General features: G+C 37.9%; 1 protein-coding gene across 2 annotated transcripts in view; it reads right to left on the bottom strand.

Moving 5' to 3' along the window:
* The window catches only part of RAPGEF4 (Rap guanine nucleotide exchange factor 4), a 143,352-nt gene that overhangs the window by 101,311 nt on the left and 19,139 nt on the right, over positions 1-22,902 (bottom strand). Inside the window, exon 1 of one of the 2 annotated variants that reach the window (XM_014954655.1) lies at positions 10,230-10,424. The exons of the other annotated variant lie outside the window; for it this stretch is intronic. The gene's annotated coding sequence lies outside the window, so the exon portion shown is untranslated. Of the gene's footprint in view, positions 1-10,229; positions 10,425-22,902 lie in introns of those variants that run through there. 2 annotated transcript variants of the gene reach the window in all.

Here is a 22,902-nt window from a genome sequence, read left to right as displayed (position 1 = left end):
TAGGTAACCGTACAGTAAGTCTACCCATTATTTTCCCTCTCCGTACTGTTTTACAGTCTTCTGTAGAGCATACAATCATATCTAAAGATTTGGCTGTCCTTCTGATCCATCAGAGTATTAAAATGGACACGCATTTGGTCTCTGTCCTTTTGAGAGCCCATTTTATCAGCAGCCATTCACTGGAGTTCATGAAGAAAGCAGCAGGCAAACAGAAGTAGGCAAAAAGAATAGCGCAGCAGCTGCGTGGGTCATACGTACAGCCACTGCTAAGATGACCACAAAGCTAACCCCCTGGTTTTGATGTGGTGCTGCCCAAGTAAGGACCTGGGCTTTTGTCCTATGTCTTCTTCCTCGTTTCCAGAAAGGAAATTTAAACTGAATCTGTGGATGCATCATGGGATCTAGTCATCTTCAGACTATCTCTAGGAATAAAAGTAGTAATGAATTTATCTAAAAATCTCCTCACCCTCCCCTGCTATTCCCCCTGAAGCATTCACTGAATAATTTGCCAATTAAAAACTAGACAGTCCACAAGTTTGCCAGTCTTTCATTTACAAAAAGACACAGGGCACCCATGTTAATGCTGCAGTCATTTTAATCAAATAGTAATCCTTAGATGTCTTTGAAGGGAGAAGATATGCTCTCTTTGACAAGCCCATTCATAAATAACTTTTTTGCTATAACAGTTAACAGGTAAGGCGAGAATGCAGCAGGCAAGTCATGGATTAAATAGTACCTTGAACAAATAGGACTCAGCGACATCAAGCAAGAGTCAGAAAGCACAAGCTGAGTGGGATGGGAAAGTAATCAGGACATGCATTAACTTTTAAAGTTTGCCATTGTCCAATTGTTTTTGGATAGAGTGCATGACAGTGCAGGTCATCCGCTGGAGCAGGCACCTTCAGACTAGGGGCTGCAAAAGCTCAATGCCTCCTTGCAGCAGAAGTTCCATGAGGAAATGTGACTTGATCTAATTTTGGAATCTGGAAAAAACACAAACATCAGGAAGGAAGTTTAAAAATATTTGGAAAAAAGTCCTTTCAAAGAAAAAGGAAACTCAAACCAGATAAATTCACATAGCAATAAGTCAGCATCAAACTGCTGTGACATGTCTCTTTGGAAACAGCTTGTCCCTCTCTTGAACACTTTAGACAGTGAGCAGGAAGTCACTACTATCTTCAGATGGGTTTAGCCAGTTTCCAGATGTCCCTTGTAGGTACTACTACTGCAGACCTCCATTTGTGTCCAACACTAAACTCTGCAGAGTTAGGTCTGGACAGAGCTCCATACACCCTCCCTTCACTTTCAGACACTCATATCTATACAGCAACCTTTGAAACAGAAGTCTGGAAGATTCCAGACCCCACAGATGATCAAAGCTAACCGACAGGAGATCTGTTAAGACCAAGAATCATAACAGAGGAAACTACTTTCAGATTTCTGGAATAAAGACACAGAACTAATTCCACATTGAATCTTTCACTACCATGCATACACTGCCAGAGAACACAATCCCGCTGGGTTCTTGCAATAATGAGTACTTGATAAAGTCTCACCCTCCTGGAAGATCAGGATCACCTCAGTCAGCTCCCCTGATTCACCCAGTAAATACAGTTTCTAGGACACTAGATTATTGAGTCAATTTGCCATATAACTTGCTGAGCTTTAAAAAATTCTTGGGTTAAAGAGAAATTAAATTAAGACTATTAGCTAACTCCCTGTTACAGGATAGTAAATCCTCATTATGCACCAAAATGGTCTAATTTACATTATAGTGATTCTCAGATGGATGAATGGATGCATTTTTGCTGCACAATGACTCCAGAGGGCAAAGGTTTCCTCCCATTCTCACTTTATTCCCCTCTCTTCTTCTTCCTTCCCACCCCTCTTTTTCTCTGACAACTCTGTAAAACTGTACAGAATTTATTTTGAACCAGTGGAAAGGGGGAGAATGGGCAGTAAGCAGGACAAAGAGGGCTACCACCTCCTCCTTCCCTCATCTCTCCTCCACAGCAGCAAGCCAAACTGCAATAGTAAAGTCAGAGCAAGGAAAAGAAACAACATAAAGCATTTAAAAAACACCCATGCTGAAAATGCCCGTTTTCAAGGAAAGGTGCTGAAATGTTAGAATTAGCAAACATAAATGAATTGAAATAATTCCTACTAGTCTTTCTAAAATGAAGTAACATTGGCTCTAGGTTCTTTTCCCTCTGTGTGTATGAGATGGGCACAAGGGTCAATGAGACTTGCATATAAGGAGGGAGAAAAAAATCCGTATACCAATCTTCTTCTATACTGTCATTGCTAAATTTTAAGTACAACTTCTCCCATGAATATAGTCTATAAATTTCAGACATTTTTAGTATACCAAAAGACAGTCTATCCTAAGCCACCTCTTTTGCTCTAATATGCCCCAAGACTCTGCTGTGATCGATTCTGAATTCATAAACTAAACAAGGCACAGCTGGGTAAATAATGAACACAGACAGCACTTTAGGAAGTGGTTATTTATCCAAAATCAACCCTCAAACAATCTCATACCCTCTTTCTTGGAATCAAAGTAGTGCTGGAATTTCACATTTCAGCAATACAATCTCTGTCTTCACAAGTGCTAATTATAGAGAGCTCAGCTGCTGCTTCTTCTCTTGTTAAAGCAGTTTACCATCATTCTCATAGAGTCCAGCATTGTTAACTCACCTATGTTTTCAGCTGAGTAAAGTATCCCACACTTCCCGACCTTAGCTGCTACGCAGTATTGCTGTATTGGTCTTTCAGGGAATGTAGTAGTAAAGCCCATCTGTAGTCATATTGCTGCACTGCAAAAGTTCTGTGCAACTGTGGTGCAGTCAGTCAGTTGATTTTCCCCCTGACGTACGTATGTCAGAGGGAAATCTCTGCATCTGTAAAACACTTCGGGATCCCTGGCAAAGAAGGACTCTATGTAAAGGTCAGATTAGTAACTTTCTTCTTGAGCAAAAGTATTTTAGGAGAACCTAAACAGACAGGCAAGTCTAGCATTTTGAAAATTCTCACAGCTGCTGTTTGCTACCTAAACTCCTAGAGTCACGTGTGTCCACATGATCTGCTAAGCTGGGAGCTGGGGGCTGCCTCTTGCTCTTGAACTTTTTCCTCCTGCACTTTAAGATCTGCTCAGCAATGCTTTTATTGTGTACTGCTGAGTACATGAGTACGCATGTAAAGGGCATGTGATGGCAGTTGCTTCTAAATGGTTTATAACTAGGCTGTCCTTTATTACCATTTCTTTGGGTACTGAAACAAATTCATTAACATTTCAGGATTTTTTTCTTTAAAAAACAATCAACCCAAAACCTAAAATAAATGCAACTTAGGCCACGCTTCGCCTTACATGGCAACCACAGAGTAAAGGAACCGCATGTTCAACTTTCATTCTCTCTAAAAATGAAAATACATATGCTAATTATCTTTAAAGAGTATTTATATCAATTTTGCTTTCCCAGGACTCAATAGAGTTTACATATAGGCTACAATGCTTTCAAGATTTATTTAAAGGCTAGCACAGAATGGAATACTAATAGCATCGTTATAAGCTTCCTGTGAGTAACAAAGAAAACATTAACTCTCTGGAAAGACTTGAAGCTTACAAACTAAAACACTGTCCAACACTATACCGATGACCACTTAGAAATACAAGAAATCATTATAAGAATAACATAACCCATCAAAGTCCATAGGTCAGTCAGCTCTCTATTCCTGTGTTGTAACAGGAACTGTGGCATCAGCATAGGGCATTACAGGGGGATTAATGACTAGCTGGAATTAATGGCCCCAGGCTATGCCTGAGGCAATCAACTCCTCCCACCCACTCACTAATCCCAGGAGATACTCTAGTCTCCTTTGGAGCATCAACATCCAGATTTTTATAAAATCCTTTCTGCCCAGGATTTTTACGTTTAAGATTATTTGGAGGACTTTATATATGTATGTGAGTAAAAATACAGGGAGAGCATACTGGGGTGAAAAGCAGTATCTGTGCCTTCAAGACTATGCTCAATGGGAACAAACATTCTCAGGTAACAAAGAAACACTTGCTCTCTGTACATTTGACATGAGAGCTGTATTGCATTAAAAGCTTTCTGTTAGTCTCCCAGTGCTCCAGCTCTCTCAGAAAGTTGGTGCTTCACCCCTGCTCAACTTTGTTTTGCAGCACCCTACACCACTACCACCACTGTTGTATAAATGTCAGTGAATATTTTGCATAGGTGCTAGGGAGGCACTTTCAAAAATGACTATAATGCATGTACAACAAAGAAAATAACCATTTTAGTCATCATTGTAATCATGTTATTAGCACTCTACGTATCTTGAGCAAAAAAAAAAAAAAGTGATAGATCCTATGTTACTCTAATCCCTAGTACAGTCTCTCCTCAGTTATGCTTTTTTATTCCTCATGCAAAAAACTCCCTTTGTAGGCATTCACTGACTGCCTTTTGGCACAGAACAGTAAATACATTACAGACTTCCAGCAGTTACACTTGCATAAAGTATTGACCATTCTTCTCAAAGGAGGTCACCAAAACTGCACAAGACCTGACAAAATTTGGACCCTGGATGCTCTCTTCCCCAGAAAAGCATTGCCCTGAAGAATAACCCGTTTGACTGAGATGCAATCTGGAATGTTGCCATTCACCACAACAGTAATTCTTGACATGACTAGCAACAAATGAAATTGAGAGGTCTCTCTGACTGCTGAGCACTACGTACTAACTCTCAGCAAGCTGAGCTACACACTTACATTCAGATACTCCCTACTAATGTAGAGTACCCATAAAGAACTCAACAATCGGAAACACTATTATCACATGGTATAAAAAATAAGCGCTTGCTCTCATATGTGTTTAAGTTTCCAGCTTGTGTGCCCAGTTATCAACCACTTGGTTAAATTCTCTGTGAAACACACGTAACACTTTTCCCACTGAAGCCTATGTGTTCTGTGCATATACATCTAGATTAAAGACAACAAAGTTTTGATCCCTGTAGCCAAACATTGAAAATTTTCATATTTACCATATATCACATATTTACCACCCTGTTGTTATAGAATTGTCCACAGATTACTTTGATATTAAAGGCACAGATCTGAACTGAAGTATCTCCCCACTGTAAAATGGAGCCAGCAATTTTATCACTGCTTATCATGGCCTGGGGAAATTAAGCATTTGTGTGCAATTATCAGTTTTCCATAGCCTTTCACTGTCTGCAGACTTTTTGCTGTAGTGTTGTAGTGATGGTGATGTTACTGGGATGGTTAACTTCTTTCCCCTCAAAAACAGATAAAAGCTGAAATGACAGAGTTTCTGGCAAGAGAATTTCTGGCAGAGGAAGCAAAGTAGGAAGTGCAGCTCCTGATATAAAACAGCCCACTCTGTCTCGTCTGAGGGAAGGTTTGCTGCCTGGGTATTTCTCAAATCTCTTTGCTGGATGAAAAATTGCCAGGGTTTAAAACATCTGAAGCTTTCCTGTTATGAGAATTATGTGCTTTACAGGTCACGATAAATCCTGACTAAAATATTAAAGTGTCAGTGTTTCAAGCAGTTCCTTTCCTTCAGTGAGGTTACAACTACAGTGCAACAAGTGGACTTGGATTACAGGATCCTTTTTCACTCAGACTAAAAATGTATATATTGCATAAGCAGGGTTCAAGCACCATACAAAAATGATGAGAGACACCTCCCTGAAGGAGGAGTCCCTCAAGAATTTTCCTTGCATTATTCCCATCACCTTTCTTTCTGCTTCCTTCCTTCCTCCCACCAGTCATCGTCTGTCTAAGGAAAACAATGCCAGGTTATTCAACAGCTTTGTTACCACAAGTTGTTGTTACAGTAAGTTGGAAAGTTGAGAAATGGGGTTTGTATGGATTTGCAGTGAAAAGCGCAACCCTGCAGTGAAAATGCACTCCTTCTGCAGGGAAGTTCAGCTGGAGTCACCGAGGAAATACAAAACAGAAGCAGGAACATGGAGCTTTAAAAAGAGCACCAGCAACCCAATATTGTGACTGGAAACAAGAAACAACCACCCATACTGCTTCCCCAGCTCAAACTGGAAAGCTAATTGGGACATGGCCCATGTAGTACGAGAAGTCACACTATATTTCTCCCACGGCCTTGATCTCTGTCACTGATGCTAACGGTGAATTCTACATTTTATCCTTCACTCTTCCTTTCGGTGATTGCTCCCTCCATCTTTTAGTTATTTGTTTAGATTTTCAGTACATAAAAATCCTGGCATTGCCATTATGGGCTCTGAGCCATCTGAGCAATCTTCTTAAAATACACTAACACATCATCCATATGGTTATCCAATATGTAACTATTTACTTTCCAGGATAATAACAGAGAGGTAACAAAAACTGCTACAAGCTTCATAAAACTTCAAGACATATCCCCCCTAATTAGGAGTCTATGATTTTCACTGGACAGCAGAAGTGTAGACATCAGTCTACATGATCCCCTTTTTGAACATATTTTCATGAGTCTTCCTTAGACAAGGCTGAAAGATCAGACGACTGGTTGTCCTTAAGAGCTATCTGAGATCACTGTTGTGCCCCAGCAGAGCCTGATACCATGCAGTTCACTATGTTCTGGAAGAAATCCACTTCAGAGACAGCATTTAGCAAGGCTGGAAAGACTATCTGAAAGCTAGGAGAGATACCAAGGAAATTCCTTTCTAGATATGATCTTCCTCTATAATAGCTTATAACTATTACATGGTTTTCAACACAGGTTCCAAGATTTTGTTAAAGGACCCAATCAAGGTATAAATTGTTTGTATTTCTTCTAAGCTGTAACTGGTACTATTTCTTTTACAGTCAATTTACATGTAAAATTCTCTTGCCCCTTCTAGAGATTCACTGTTTTCCTAGAAGAAAATGATACTTGGATGAGAGTTCATTTTGTTGAGACAGTTACCATGTGTATTCCCTTCACAGCACGTGCAACGCTGACCGAGGGCAAAGCTGTTTATCACAATTTTCTGAGTGTACTTCAGGTGGTAACTGATGCTTTGGAAGTGAGTTGATCTGTGGCTACTTTATACACTGTAGCTCGTGAGTTAACATTTTATTCCGGAAGTTGGTTGTGCTATGGAGTATTCCAGACACATTTCAGTGGATGAATTAGTGATTATTGGACTTGTGGAAAAAATCAATGAGCTCTTAGGCCTGTGTGCATAAAGCAAGGTGGGAGCTTTCCTCGCATACTTCAAAGATCTACAGTTCTTAGGTCTCTTGGGGTAGTTGCAAAATGGCGTCTCCTTTCATCTGAAGCAATGAGAGCCCAGAAAGGCCAAGGAGGAGCAGGAAGAAGGAAAGCCGTGTCACCCCTTGCCCTGGCCAGCTTCAGGATGGGAGCACAACAGATTCAGTGCAGCAATACAGCAGTACACTCTCTCCTTTGGTGTTCACAGAACTTGAAGGGCCTCTTCTGGGGGCAATACAGTTTGCTTTTGCAAACCAGACCAACACAGAGATAGCAGAGGCCAGACTTTAAACTTCAAGTGGAATTTGTACAGTTTTGTATACAGAAAGCTAGAAGAAAAGCTATTTAATCAAACCAGTTTGAACCCCTATCATTATACTCAGGTATTTTTCTCAAGACAGCCTTTCATTTGTGTGAGATAACACCACAGGGCTCGCGCTGCTTTAAGGTTTCAGGCCCTACCTTGGTAACCTTGGTTAATAGGAGCTTTTCCATTAAACTCAATGGGAGCAAGAATATTTTGTATGTTGTTTGCCTGAATATCGTAGGTATAAGCAAATTCAATATACTGAAATTGACATCAGTGAGCCCCCTGCAGCTCTGGAAGTGCAGGGATTAGTGTCCATTAGCACACTTTTCTCTAAAGTACAAGAAACTGTAATTAGCATAAATTTCTTGACTGAAACAGAAGGTGGAAATGAAGACCAGGTTGGAGCCTAATGAAAGAGCCTACAGTGAAACACGCATCATAATAAACAGATAAACTCAGAATTTCATGCTAGAGGAAGAGGATGCGCCTTCTTTTGACCAATGAAAACTTCATCCAAAACCAAATTCAGCCTAGAAAAGGTACTCAATAGACTTTTGTCACTTGAACTAAAAAGGAAACTTGAAAGAAGCGGTAACTTAAGTCCAGTTTTGCCATATGCAATGCAGTTAATTTAGCATCTAATTTAAGTGTGACTGCACTGTGGAACTTCACAGAAACAAATGGTTTTTTTAAGATCACAATATGAACAAAACTGCAGACTACCTTAGCAGTCATAGCACATATAACTATCTAAATAACTTTGGCAGGAATCTTTATAAATTGTGTCCAGTTACAAGAAAAGGAAAACTACTTACTTGTCCCATTATCTTTGTAAACCAGAATAACCTCCTGCTGTTCCAATGAACACAGATCACAAGAAGGAACTATGCCTTGATTTTACCAACGGAAGCCCAACTCCACTAAGAGCCAGACTGATTATATTGTTGTGTCACATGTGAAAGGAGAATATTTCACACACAAAAAAAAAAGGGGGGAATCTTTGTCATGGAGTATACAACTTAATACCACATTGGGTGCATTAGAACAGAAGTAACAAGGTCAAAGAAATCACCAATCCTCTTTGCTTCCTGTTGCCATACAGCTTTTCTCTCTCTCTTTTTTGTGTTTATTATTTTGTAAGTCAGACTGTTAAAGCTATGGTTTCCCAACGGGACCTCAGCTTCAGGGGCCGAGTACAACTGAGAGCCTGCGTGATCATGCATATGTGTATTTGTACAAAAATAAACTGCACTTGGTCCGCATTTTATCTGCCAGTTGGCCAGGTTGGTTATTTACTCTGCTGGGAAGAATGAGCACCTTCCCCTTTTTCCATTCCCATCTACTACTCTTGTAGTGAAGTTGCAACTACTAATAACTTTTGTTTCAGTTCAGACCTACACAAAATATCTGTCTCAAGACCTGAAAATGGCCATACATTTTTCAATTGCCACAAAAATAAACCACTTGTAGACTAAACACACACAGGCTACTTCTGTTTCTAAGCCTCCTGTTATTATATCTGGTCATAGCTACAACAACATAAAACAAATGGATGTCATTTTGTATCTTTAGACATACTTTATCAAGTTCCTGTCACTGAAGCATCCTTCACTCCTCCTTTTTCATATTTCATAAATTTGTTCGCTTAATGCCCCAATCTTTCCCTAAAAACAAGTTAATAAATAAAGCATTATTGATTTCTTTTTTTAGAACTGCTTCCAAATTTCAGACTGCACAGCAAGACCTGTCTTAGGTTTCCCTGCCTCTTTCCCTAAATCCATGACAGAGAGCCTGAGATTCCACATCAATAGCTTTTACTATACATTTTTTCTCTTTGAACAAAGCATCACCTTAACATCTGAACAGTAAAATTCCACCTTTCCTTTTTATTTTCCCATGCATTATTTAAACATGCTGTTCTGAATTCTACAATTAGGGTATTCCTGGGTAGCTACAATCAACAACATCTTTATAGTCTGATACAGCAGGAAATGTGGGCTATCCAGAATAGTTTCACACATTTGTTTTCTGTATAGTAGCCTCAATTTAAATATGATTATCTAATTTAGTAAAAATGAACTAAAATCAGATTTACTGCAAAAACTTTTAAAATTTAATTTTCAGACTAGCAATCAATGCTTATTCAGTTTCCATCTTATCCCTGCCTTCCCTTTTTGTAGATGCTTAAGTGACATTAAATTAAAGCATTGCACAAATTTTTAAAATTGTAGGAAAATAACCATTTGTACTTAATTCAGGAATAAAAAGGTCCACAGAAATCACTCTACGAGCATTTTTCTTAACAGAAAGAATAAAAAATTCTCACAGTAGAATAGATACATATGTATTTGTGGCATTCTGTCTTTCAAATCATTTTGAAATATAAGATGACAGAAATGAAGAGAGATCTCTCTATCATCTCACCCAAAACCTTACTCAATTTCTGAGATATGACTCTTAGGATTAAATATTAAAACATCTTCAAAGAAAGAACTATGTTGAGACACACAGTAATAAAGCCCATTATTATTCACAGACATAAACAGTATCAAACTATTATCTGCTTAGTATTATACTTCGCTCCATTATATTTCCCCTAAATCTATGCAAAATAAAAATACAATCTTGTAAACAACAATAATTACAACAGAGGGAACAAAATAATACAGAAATCTTAAACTTACATTGATGTGTTATTATAGGTCCTGCACAGCAAGTAGCCCTAAGGGTACATTTTAGTTTTTTTATCCATGCTCCGTTCTTGTTGCTGATGTGACCACTTAGGCACATGGTCAAGTTGCAATCAGCTTCTCTCTTAGTGATGTATGAGAGCTGTGCTGATTTATCTAGTCCTTCTGCAGCAGATTAGCACTAATGTTTCTGCTTCTGCATCCTACCTTTCTTTAGCGGTAGACTCTGCATTATCATTGGCAATCCGAATTAAAGAGCCAGTGAATGTAGCACAATTTTTTTTTTTTTTTTCTTTCTGAAACCATTGCAAAGCAGGTAGTCTCACATAAATACCATGTTTTTATCCACTGAGCTTCTTTTTTTAATCTTTGGCAAGGACAGTAGTCAGAGATACAGAAGAATGGTTCCAGTAAGTCTGCTATAGTCTTTTTGTGATTATTCTGTTAAAGGAATATTCTCCTATGCAGATGGCCCTAGGCAAGAGACAGCTGTAATACACCAACATTTCAGCCAAAAACATGGGATTTTCACTTTGTAACACAAAGGTATTTTAAGTACACAGCAAAATTCTAGTTTATCCCAAAGAAATGGACAGTGTGAAATTAATTAATGCAAACAGGACTTATGAAAAAAAAGCAAGTACCTTATATGTTAAAGGTACTTAACATATAAACTCATTTGATTAAAAATTGTATCAATGCCTTACAGTGTATGCGTTCATTATGAATTCTCTCTTATCTCCTTAGGACTGACATATTTTACACTACAGGATTGTCAGATACAGCTAGTAAAAGTATTACAAAGAACCTGACTGAACCTGGTTGTTACTATTTTGACTTTCCAGTAAACAAGTAGTATTTTAGCAGTAAATTGCAATTGTTAATTTATGATCTTTTCAATTCAAGACATCATGAGACACAGCTGTTTAAATTTTCATTAGGACTTTGAAAAATATTTAGGGAAAAATGGATGTCTTAGACCATCTAGTCTTGAAAATGTGAACATTCTGACAAGTTTGCTCACTGTCAAAATGACTCACATCACTGCTGTTCCTAGCTGCTACTCTTTCTGATCACAGAAGATAAGTATTCCTCTCTGTTTTTAAGAAACAAATGCCATACCTGAATATTAAACAAGAAATATGTGCTGCTTAAACTTTAGTAATATTTGAATAGCAGAAAAAAATCAGCTCATCATAAAGACCTATTCTCTGTTTATTATCAGCATTCATTTTAGATAAACATTACACGGAGTGTCTAACCTTAAACAGGAAACCAGGAAAGAAAGAAGGAAATAGAATTAACTCGTTACTTTATAATAAACCCTAAAACAAAGAGGGCTATTTTTGCTCTAATGTGAAAGTCTACTGTGGCAAAATGTGGTAACATCCATTTCAAAGTGCTTTCTGGATTTTACATATACTTATTTTTACACCTGCCACAGGAGCACAGTAACCTCAGGGACAAAATGTTACAAAGACCTAAGCATGCTCATTAGCACAGAATTGTTAATGGACAGTTTTAGATCTAGGTGCAGGACTGCACACATGACTTCATCAAACTTCCCCAGCTTCCCTCCTCTTTGCATGTGTTAAGGAATGAAATAGGTGGATGCAGAAGGGCATCCAAAAGCCAGAGTGAGAATCTCCTGAGGAAAGGTACCTGAAAAAAGAGTTTCAAGGCATCCCCAATGCTGAGCTGCCAGCAGCTGGCTAAACAGAAACACCAGGCTGATGTACCTTCAACCTCAGGCCCTCCCAGCCCTCATGCAGCTCCTTGCAACTCCTGAGTAAGCATCTTATGATTTTGAATTTGAGAAGTGTCTCTGGATGATATGTGCCCACCACCACACATTCAAAGAACTGAAGGTCTGTATTTCAAGAAAGACGGTGCCAGGGTGCTGCATCTCCATCTGGCTTTGAAATCTCCTCAAGACCAGATTCACCTAAAGCACACCAATTCTACCTTCAGTTGCCTTCTCTGGGTAATGAGATTCAAATTCCCAACTCTCATGCCTCAGGACGGTGTCCTAAAGAAACAGCTCTACTCCGCCAGCAGTGCTCCAACCCACACCCCTTCTTCAGAGAAAAGTGCTACAATACCAGGAAAGAATTCAAGATTCACTACATCAGAGAGGGGACAGAATGATGCTGACCTTCCCGACAGACTTCCACCAGCAAAAAGGAGTGTGACGTGGACATTGCAAACAAAAGCAAGAAGTGCTGTCAATTCTAAAGGCAGTTATAAGGACACTTTTTCGCTAAGAACTGAAACAAAATTTCGACTTCATGGTTTCATTTGGGTCTTTGCTGTACTGGGAAAAAGGTATGTTAGCCAAAATCATGAAATCTAGTGTAGAATCAGCATTGGAGCAGCTATTGCAGGTACACACAGAAAATTACTCTGAAAACAATAATTCAACTCCATTTTAAACATGCTGGGTTTTTTTACCCTCAGACTATCATTAGAAGTTGTTTTGGAACCTCATTGCTCTGATGGGTAGAAAGAAACTTCTAATGTACACTCAGGCGGCATTAGCACCCACCTGCTCCTGAGCAGCACTGTCCTTTAACAGTTTATTTCCCCTGAACAGTGGTCTTACTTATTTACAGAGAGCAATCATATTCCCATCAGCTTTCACAACAACAGATTAACCAAGACATGCTCTTTTAGTCTTATATATAAGAGTCACTCTGTCTTCCTTACCATGGCAGTCCTCCTCTGCACCTATCCCAGTTTGAGTTCATCTCTTCTAAACGTGGGCGAGCAGAACCATATATACCACGTTCCACTCAGGGACTTACCACAGAATTTATTTTAGTAGACCAAACAAACTGTGGTTTTAACACACGGCTGCAATAAAATTTAAACCTCCTACCGTCTCATCTCCAGCAGCTAAAAACTACAACAGCTTGGTCTGTGATGGCATTCTGACATACACCAACTGGGATGTGTTAATACATACTTTCTCTGCTACACTACATGAGGCCATGAAGCAAGAATCAACATCAATCTGCACTGACTTATGTCAAGTAAAAATATGAATATAACATTACTGCTGGCCCACTTAACTCCCAGTTATGTACTGAAACATGTTGGTTTGATAACATAACTTCCAGTTCTCTCAACAAAGTCAGTTCCATATCTATTCAGCAGGGAGAAGAATAGCCATCATATCACTGCTACTAAAAAGCAACATCTGTCCTTCCTAAATCCCAGTGGTTTGCTTAAGTATTACACACAAGCTATGCGAACAACACACTAATATTTCAGACATTCAAATGGATTATATGTACCTCTACAGGAAACAACTCAAGGCAATTAAGAGTGTAAAGTCAAACAAATTATCATCTATAACTGAAAACATGCAAGTAACTTTTAATTAAACATGACTTCTCTACTGAAAACAAAACCACATTAAAACCTTACTAAAAGGGAAGATAGTTAATTTGGGGAAAAAAAGAAATGAATAAAACAGTGTTTTGTAAATAGGGTGTTGCTCAGGAAAAAGAGTAAGTAGCTGATTTGATTGCAAGTAACTGATTTGTTTAAAATGTTAAATATCAGATTAAGACAGGCAGGAAGAATTTTGGAGGTCAAGTGATCAGTAAGATTATTGTTTGGGGGACATCTAAAACCTACCAAAAACTACATTAAAAAAAACCCCACAAAATCCCAGAATTTTTAAGCCACAGTCACAGTGCCATCACAGAAAGGGCACCTAGCTGCTCGTGCTGATGTGCCAAGAAAGCATATAGTAAAAGGCAGCTCTTCAGAGAAGTAGAGTCTCAGTTCACAGAAGTGTTGCATGTAATACGACTGGATGTTTATAGCTTGTGCAACCATTCAACAGTCATCAAAAAGCTTTCAGGAAACAAATATATACTATCTTCTCACTTCGCATAAGGAGAAAACAAGAGGGTAAAATTAAATGCCTTGAAGAAAATTGCAAAAAGACTTATGGTCTTTATGAGACAGGTTTATATGACCTGTTTTTTTACAGCTAGAAATCACAATAGCTGCATAGCAGAGCTGGAACATCTTAGGCTTTCCATGGGGAAGAACACAGGAATTGACTGGTAGTCTGTCTAATCAGAGACTGCCCATTCCTCCCATGGAGCACTGCCACGACATCGGAAAATTAAGGGAACATATTACCAGTTTCAAAAGGCCAACTCAGAGCTTGCCCTACATTTTAACCTTGGACAGCAAATTATCCTAGGAATAATATAATTTGTGCCAGCAAAAGCTCTTTTACAACTATCCCTTATACCAATCCTTCATTAGGCTAACTATACCACACAAAAAACCTGTTTTCCCAACCTAACACTACGACATTTTCCCCACAACCCTGCCAGCAGAATTTTAGTATAGACCTGGCTTTAGTGAATAGAAGACCAAATAATCAATAACGTTTAGGGAAAATAAATCAGTAGGAACACTTTAACCCCAGGTATCCAGTTTACATTTCAAGGCTCTCTCTGCAAGACAAACAGCAGGGGAAAACAAGAAAACCTCTCTGCAAGAAAAACAGGGACCTTTATTTCAAAATAAAAGTTGAGATGGAATCTGAAATACAGAGGTCCCTAAATATCAGGGAAGTCTACTCCCTGCATACTCCACATGCCACAACGTGGGGCTACATAAGCAGCAAGGATCAACTAAAAACAAAATAGAAGAGATTATATATATGCTGTGCCATGGTCTACAGAACCCACTTGCCAGACAGCACTGTCCTGAGAATCACTGGAAATAGCTGAATAGACAGAAAGCACAAGCCTACTTTTTACCCTTCTAAATAGTTAACAATCAGCTTCATGTTCTTCCTTAGAACAACAGTGTTACAATGAAGTTGAATTTCTCACTTCTCAAAATGGCCCTATACGTCTGCTTGCATTTCAGCAGCAGCGTTGTGAAATGTCCTTTCCACTTCCCACATCAGTACAGACTACAGGCTAAAGACAAAATGAAAGATGACGGTTATAAACTGTCTTACTGTATGGCAAATAACAATTTAAGCATTTCATCACCTGCTTTCCCTTAAAGAAACGTTGGCATGCTGAATCTATCATTAAATGTATATTTAATAACCAAGAGAACTAAACTTAGCTTTAAAGCCTTCAAACCCAGCCAGATGAAATAGCTTCCTCAACTGAGAACAGTGCATCTGCCCCATGGACAGATATGGCCTCATAAAAAATTGTTAAACTTCAGAAAGCCCAAGCGTAAAGGCCATTGTAAGAGACATTTCAGATCACACTTAGAAAAAAACATTAGAGAAGGTCAAAACGCAACTTCGGTGAAGAGAACTGGGAAAAATTATTTTGGCAAATGTAGACAGGAACACTAGGTAAAGAGATAACGTTACATACAGTAAATGTGGGATAGGTTTCTTAGCCAGAGATCAATGCCATGAGCTGTTTATTAGACATTACAACTTTCTCCACCTGCAACTAAGTTTGGAATAAGGAAATCTAGACATGCTGAATACACTGCTTCTTTTCAATAGCGGATCCTTCTCACATTTTTCTTTGTTTTTAACAAGTCTGGATTTGATTATGAAAACTCATGATACTTAGTGCATATTTTTTTCACTTTTCTGTATAAAAAAGCTTTTATAAGTTTCTGGTTCCGAGCACCACCCTCTAATTTGAATCAGTAAGACCTGTATAAGGCAGTATTCTCAAATAAGTGTATAGCAAAAAGGCAAAGGCAATGCACTAGAAAAAAGCCAAGAGTCAAAAGAGGAGATGGACTTGGTACCAAAAATATTATTGAAAAATGAGCTATGGTTGTTTAACATTACTGCATTTTGGAAATCAAAGCCACTGTGAAAACATGAGTAATCATCAGGAGGTCAACAGGCATCAGGTTTATTGAGTGGGCACAGAAACAAGAGTTACTTGTTTCAGCCATGCCAAAGGGATGAGCACAACATTAATAAAACTTACGAGCAACTTCTTTCTGAAAACAGAATGAAGTTGTTTAGCATACTTTCACTTAATATTTACAGAAATCCTGTGTAGAAGGGGATTGGAAATATTTTCTACTAGTCACTGAAATCAACTGTGCATACTTTCAATTTTGCAGCTTCTCCAAATTTAGTGTATAATTATGATATTTCTGCTTTATCTTCCTGACCTTGATTAGCTGCTACAAGCAGTCAGCCAGATAATTTTTGACTGGAGAACAAAATGTGACATGAAGCAAAAAGCTGGAGGTGAGTTTGGGGTCACTCTTCTCCTCACGCTTTCTTGCAACATGCACACAAAGGGATACTCCAAAAACACCAGTGCCCACTTGCAACATGTGGAATTAAATACTTTATCATATTACAGAGTAACCAGTAGATAAGAGATCGTTCAGAATTTATGGGTTTTATTTATTTAATGATGTAAATATTAATAGATGGGCAAATGTAGCAGAACAATAATCACTGTAAGAGGGGATTGTGAGGCAGTACCAATAAAAATCTTACTTTGCTTTAATTTGAATGTTAGCAGATGTGACAAAGAATAATGGAACGCAGGTTGCACCAGTTTATGCTGTGGTGAATTTTGTCCTGGGACAGCTAGGAATAACTAAGGAGAGGAATGAAAACAGACAAGTAAGCGGGAGAAATAATTGGACTTATATATTCCTGCCAATATCTTGTTTTCTAATATTTCTAATATTCTTTTCCTTCTTTCTTTTGAGAGTGAACTTTCACAATTGATTCTGTAAACCTTTACAACACCCAAACTGCAGTAATCTTCCACTATTTGCCATCCAATGCACATGGCTGGCATAATTTACATCACCACTAACCACTTAAGTTCAGACCGGGCTGTATCTAGTACCATGTACTAAGGTACTTTACAACTAATCTAAAACTAAAAATACTTGGAAATACTTTTGAATTCAAGAGTGAAGCAGTAAACATTACTACAGATAGATCAGAAACCCCTCACTACTGGTTAACAGAAACAAATTTGTAAAGCAGCAAAACTGATTTAACCAAAGTTGGAGGCTTTACATGTGGGTTGCTGTTTGTCTTTTTCTTTTAATCACTCAAGTAGTGGAAGAAAGGAATGCGGTAGCTGTCATATACTTCGATATCAGTAAAATATTTAAGTCAAATATATTAAGCTCAATTTAAAAAAAAAACAACCTGAAACTGCCTTGGGTAGAAGCACTGTTGTGGCACTGTTGTGCAAACTAACAACTGGCTAAATGACTGCAAACAAAAGATAATGAAACACGGCAACACACAAAAAGGAGGTGTCTAAAGAAGTACTGAGGTACCAGATTGTGGTTTTTTTATTTGTTCATAATCTTAAAGGGAGAATAAACAACTTGATAACATATTATGGAAACACTGGAGAAGAAGAAGATAAAAACACTGGACAAAAATAAATATAACACATAAGTCTCTAGGGAATTAGCAATGCTGAGGAAAAGATCCATTCAGAAAAATTCAATGGAGACATCATTTATGTAGAGCTAGTGAGTAAGCAAAGTCTAGGAAGTAATAATCCTGAATGCAGATGGAGTATACAGCATACTTCCCACTACCATCAATTCCAGTTCTGTACAGAAGAAATTACAGTAAAAGTCTTTCTTAATACAATAGCAAAATGCTGTTATCTCAACGATTATCAAATTCTGGCATGTAAAACTGATAGTAAACACCAGATTAGGTATGTTCCAGATATACAAGAAAGACAGGGTCATATAATTTTGTGTTCCAGAGAGCTCACAAAAAGCAGCATGATGGCACTTCAGGAAAATTTTTAAAAAAATAATCACATAACTGTTCTTAAAGTTATGACAAAACATAGACATGACCACAGTGTGCAAATAGTGAAGGATATAAATACTGAGGACAGAGAGAAATAATCTAAAGGGCATGAAAGCAGTACAGGCAAGAACCAAAGAACAAACTCTGAAAACAAATTTTGGAGGGGAAATCAGAATAAATTTATTAGTAGCATGTGCTGCACTCGGCTGTGGAATGTTTCTCCAAAAGCAACACCCATTCAGAAGCCATTTGGCATGTACACTTAAAATGTGCAAAGACAAAACTTTAGAGAGCATACAATACAGTCCAATAGCTTGCCCGAGGGGAGATGGAGAGAGTGAATGGGAGAAATGCAAATAAAGATCTCATTAAATAAAGACATCATTTTAGTTCCAAAAGAAGGGACAGTCCTGCTCTTGAAGAATGATGAGGAGGAAGCATGACAAGTTTTTATCTATGCAGTATGCTGTGCTGTTACACTCTATTTTTACAAAATATAAACAGCTCATCAAGGGCTCTTCTCCAAGCTTCTCTAAAACAGCAGGCATTGGTCACAGCAAGACACAGAAGACACAGTATGTCAAGCTTTTTGCCCCCCCCCAGCAAATTCTACAGTCCATTATTGCAATGGAATTAAAGTAATGGGACAGGTTTGGCTTAAGAATATCATGCCTTTCTACATATTGTTAACAAGAGTAAACACAACCCAATGGAACTCCACCATCTTGTTTTAAGATTCCAAATATTTAATCCATGCTGCTGCTCTCACCATGCAGAGTATCTAACAAAATAAGAGTATCTTCCTCCACTTCTTTTATGTCAAGCTTGTGATTAATACCTAGAGTAAATAGATGAGCACTGCTGCATCAGTAGAAATGGCAAGATAAAGGTCCCAGTACAGAAGGCAGCACATTCACGACCAGTAATGCAGCACATCCCCTGCTTAAAGTTTGAAAATTAAACTAGTAACTTTAAGAGATCTTATTTTCTATAGTATCAAAACTTTCATATATGTTTCTATTTACTTTCATCATGCTGAGCAATCTGATTTTGCTGACAGTCACATGGGCATCTCTTACAGCAAATTCTACTCACACAAAGCAAGCCATTCAAAAACGTTCATTTAAAAAGAACGCATGTAATATAAAGATAGCATTCATTATTACTTTAACAGCTTTCAAAGTAGGAGTTGCTTTTTCCTTCTGCATAGAGCTCTGTAGCATATTAAATTAATAATTTTCATTTGTACATGTGGCAACAGCATTATCAGATAATGAAGATATGCATATGTAGATTGACATAAAGGATAGTAAGTTTTAGCAGTAAAGGTATACTCATAAGGAAAAATCAACCAAAATGTTAGTTGGCTAAGAGAGAAGAAAAATGATACAGCTTTACCATAGCTGGGTGTAAAGAAGAATAGTCAATCACAGTGAAGAATCTATTTCCTTCTAGACATTTGATATTGTTTTACATATACATACTACCAATAAGGGAAAGTTTTGCCATTGTTCTGCCTCAGGGCAGTAGGAAGATATAAAGTACGTCCTCATCACTCTGCAAATGCTACTTGCAACAGAACAGCATCACAAGGGTTGTTTTTTGTGGGTCTACTGTTTTTTCACACATTAAAAAGCATTAAATTAATACCAGTAGTATGAATTATTTTGTTAAATAAGGAGGAAAAATATAACTCATGGTCTGCTTCTGGATATCACTGCCTTTCATTACATTTTATTCAATAAAGATTAGCTCAATTCTTATCCAAAGACATTGTCCAGTTAATGGATACCAGGAAAGGTAGTTTACCTACCAACCTGTAAGGATACTTGGATTAACAGTATCGATGCCCAAGTACAATCAATCTGTATTCCTGCCATTCCTAGGTCTTGAAGCATTTCCAGGATTTCCTGTGCCTCACACCTCTACATAATTTTAGAGTACAAAGTTGACAACAATCCATTCAAGCATCAGTACTTGTGGGCTGACTGGTAGCATGCATCATTTTCTGAAGTCATACCAAATAATTATTCAGAAAGAAGAATGGAAGAAAAAAATCCACATTTTGTTATTAAAACAGGAAACGTCTGTCTCGGAATAAAATGACACAAAGTACATTTCGTATATGAGATCAGATGGAAGTAACACCCTCTATAAGGCAACTCCATATGGCAGATGTATGTAAATACATCAGACAGAAACAACCTGCAAACATGAGAGTTTTGATGTGAACTTCTGTTGTAATCTCAAAGCATTTTATCTTTCAACCAGACCACAGCAACAGCACAGGTAAACGCCCCACCTATTACATGCTCAGATTGAAGTATAGCTCTTCTTCGATAAAGCATTATGTAAAATGAGTACCTTCTAAGTAATAAATCTGCTATTCCATCAGTGTATTCAGATGTATCTGCTTAATTAATTGTCTACACTTTTACATTTAATTCCTTTAGCTCTGCAGAGCAAGTGTACTAAGAAATACTAAGTGATGGTGTAACTCTCACCAACTTCAACAGTGCAAGAATCGTTTCCTAACTCCTTGATGATCCCTGGTTATCTAATCGGATCTAAATGTCAGATAAACCCAAGGAGAAATAACCAATGAGCTCTTAAGCAGAGATCAACAAAATTGGCATTAAATGCTAGCAGGAACAAAAGCGACAAATGCAGAAAGAGAAACCATATTCATAAATCTGTGAAAGAGACGTGTACCAGAAAACTGTCTGAGAAATTATGGCAGAAAGAAAAAAGGCCTTTGAAAAATGTTTCATGCTTCTAAAGAGGATACAGGCTTGAACGGTATTGGCAGAAAGAAAGAAAGAAGAGAGAAAATAAGCCTGTACTGAGCTTTTAATCTTTCCTTAATTGTACTGAGAGTATCCAGCATTATCCCCAGAGAGAATTAAGCATAAAAGCCTAAGTAACTCAAACAAGTTCCCTTATAACTCAGTCTTTTCAGAACAGCAGGATTTCTTTGAAGGACTCAATTTCTCAAAGACCAGGTCATACAAAAATCGTATCATAACGCATATTTTTATTATGCTAAAACAAAACAATGATATTTTACCTGTTTCCACTAAGCTGTACTCAGGAATGTCTGGATAGGATTTTGTGGAAATTAACAGAATAAGGTCTGCTTGTTTTGGAAAATGAAGTGGTTAATACTCCAAGAAAATAGCTTGCACTGGTAGTCAGAAAAGATATTTTTCAAAGGTCAAGAGAGAGGTGTAATGCAAAATTAAAAAGAAATTACTCAGGGAACGGTCAGAGGTTAAAATGTAAGCAAACTGAACTATACCAGTAAGTACTTGCAGGATGGCAAGGTTTAATTTTAAATGTTTATTTTTTTTATCACCCTCAAACAAATGGTGTACAAGCCTGGCTTAGAGCTAAGTACAGCATCTGGAAGGACAAGAGTATTTTAGCAACGTAATTAATAAAAACCGCAAGTAAAGTTCAGTGAGAAGATATTTAGTGTCTAAACTTTTATGAGTTTCAGTTTTCTTTTAACTTCTTCATTTCCGATTTTACTGAGAAACTATTTTAAGCAGAGTTCAGAGGAAATACACACTAATGGTCTTATCTAATCATGTATGAGATAAAGGATAAAGAAATTGAGCCTTAAGCATCACACCAGACTGATGGTATCAATCCACACGTTCTGATAAACCACTGATTTCAACAGCTTGTAATAGAAATATTAGATGAAAACACAAATTCCATTAACATCCACTTCATTATAGAGTATGAAAATAGGAGGACATGACTTAGAAGGCCACTACGTCTTATTATGTGCTGTTCTTGAATATTTGTGGCATAAGCAACCACTCACCAAAAGAAAAGAAATTATCCATTAACAGGTTGTTCCATAAATCCCCTTGAGAATTAAACATTTCAGAGGGCCTGCAGGCCCCTTGGGGCATGCTTCAGGCCTGATATTTTCATATCACGGGTGAACGGATTTCTAGGAATTTTGTAGCTAACTAAACTAATGGAATTAGAGCAACAGCCAGCAACCCTGAGAACTAAGTGCTGGAGCTCCACTGCTCAGACTGAAACAAGGACTGATTCAAGAGCAAGGACATGGATTACTAGGGGCTTTTTAAGTCTCTTTCTCTTCTTGATATCTGGGACTGGCCATAACCAGCACGGATAACAGGCGGGGCCCTGTAATTCTTATTCTCTGCCACAGGAAATGTATTACATATTCAGGTCTTGGATTTTTATATCTTCATTTTTAAGCATACCTCTGGGATGCTTGGAGTTTGTAAGGCTTTGATACAATTTATCTCAGTACAAGTACTGGGTTAACCATTCTGTTAAGCACCCCTGAACTGCTAAGCCACAGAATCATTTGAGTGATCCAGCCTCATGCTCTCACATCCCATCAGCTATGTCAGTGGACAGAAACTGTTAGAGAAGGGAGGAGGGTAAATAGGATTTAAACCTAGTGCCAACAGCTTGTGCCGCATATTATACAAAGAGAAAGAAGCAATTAGTAATTACCTGGGTTGAAATTCCACAATGCTCATTGACTTCAATAAGGTAGGGTTTCACCATGGATGAAAATAGGGGAGGAACCAGTCTAACGGAAGGGGCAAATATTGAACCTCACAGCTCTGATTATGACCAGGAAAAGACATCTATCAGTACTGTCCCATTTATTAATGAGCCCATTTATTAATCCATACATGTAACTGATAATGTCTGGGGTTTAAATAGGACTTGTAGGTTTAATTTCTCTTGCTACATGAAAATGAAGACTTTTACAGTATTTTTAGAAATATTTTATAAGCTAAACAAGCTTTTGGTTTTTGCTAATCTGAACAAGATCTTCCACTGCTACAGACCTTATTGTCAAAGATCTCTAATTTTTTTAATGCCAGC

This window comes from Calidris pugnax, unplaced genomic scaffold (assembly GCF_001431845.1).
Source record: "Calidris pugnax isolate Ruff unplaced genomic scaffold, ASM143184v1 scaffold103, whole genome shotgun sequence".
NCBI lineage: Eukaryota > Metazoa > Chordata > Aves > Charadriiformes > Scolopacidae > Calidris > Calidris pugnax.
This window is presented reverse-complemented; position numbering and strand designations above follow the sequence as displayed.